Source organism: Nyctereutes procyonoides, unplaced genomic scaffold (assembly GCF_905146905.1).
Source record: "Nyctereutes procyonoides isolate TBG_1078 unplaced genomic scaffold, NYPRO_anot_genome, whole genome shotgun sequence".
Classification (NCBI taxonomy): Eukaryota; Metazoa; Chordata; class Mammalia; order Carnivora; family Canidae; genus Nyctereutes; species Nyctereutes procyonoides.
The window spans coordinates 19,687,578-19,689,047 of record NW_026575033.1 but is presented as its reverse complement, the minus strand read 5'-3'; positions in this window follow the sequence as shown (position 1 = coordinate 19,689,047).

Here is a 1,470-nt window from a genome sequence, read left to right as displayed (position 1 = left end):
CCCCCGCCCCGCCCTCTCCCGCGGGGGCGCTGGGCGGGCGGCGGCCCCACGAGCCCAGGGGCGCCCCGCGGCGGCGGGGGCGGGGGCGCTGGGCGGGCGGCGGGAGCACTCGAGCGGCGGCCCCACGAGCCCGGGGGCGCTGGGGCGGGCGCTGGGCGCTGGGGCGGGCGGCGGGGGCGGGAGCGCGGGAAGCGGAAGTCGCGGGTGAGGCGGCGCGCCCGGCCCGCGCAGGCCGCAGGACTCCGGCCCGGCCCGGCCCCGGCCCCGGAGCGGCTGCGGGGACTCCCGCAGGGCGGGGAGCCCCGTCCCTCCTCCAGGCTCCCGGGGGACTCCCGAGACGCTCCACCCCCACTTAGCGCTCAGGACGCGGGCTGGGGGGTCAGGAGGACCCACCGAGCGAGGTCTTCGGGCTGATTGACCTTGCCGGACCTCAAGGCCTCGATTTTAGATCATATTTGAATACAAAAGTGCCGGAGACGTAGTGATGAAAAGTACATTCGCTTATTGCCAGAGAAAAACCCCACAGAACACCCGCTTCCCGTTCTGCATATCGCAAGGAAATCCATCCTCACTTGACACGTTCGAGAAAGTCTGCCCACCGGTGAAAACGAGCGCCAAGTCAGCTCCTCTGACCTTTTAGTTCCTGATGAATTATAGGCTCTCTGGCGTTTTATTCAAAAGCACAATTCAAGGAATCTTGCATACCGGGAGTAAAGGAATTTTCTCTAGTTCCCCACCAGGGACAAAGAGCTATTATTACCAACAGCTGCTCAATATAACGCAGTCGTAGCCTTTGGGTTTCTTTGGTTCAGTGTTCATCCATTTTTCATTTTCTAGGCTGTATTTTCCTCCTTAAACCATGCTCTCTTTTCCTTTTACAGTTGGTTTTTGCCCCATTTGATTGTGGTGGTGGATTGGTGACAATGTCAGTTAAGTGATGGGGGCTGGGACTTAAATATTCCATGTGACTTGTGTTTGTGCTTCATGAGAATACCCAACTGCATAGACCTTCATGAAGTGGAGGTGCTATGAAGGCACCAGAACTCCTAATAAATGAGGCATTCATCAAAACAGCACAAAACTGTCTTTTCACAAAATCAGCGCTTTAGAAGTCAAGTTTCTGAAACGATTCAATTACGGAAACAAGCGAAGGAGTTTGAAATACTTGCCCAAAGTGACTTGTGACCTAACTGGGGGGAAGCTGACTCAGGAGCAGAACCTACCCTTAAAACACCCCAGAGGACAAAAGGACTTTCAGTATCCCCTGTCCAGTGGCTTTAGCAAGCAAGAAAAATTAGGCCCAAAGGAAACCTCATTAAAGACAGATCCAGATCTTCCGTTGCAGATTGGAAAGAGCACTGGAACTGGAACCAGGATGCTTCTGTAAAAATCTGGGTGACTTTTAATGAGTTATTTAACTTTTTCAGAGCCCAGCCTTCATGCAACTGCATCATGGCCTCTGATCTTCTG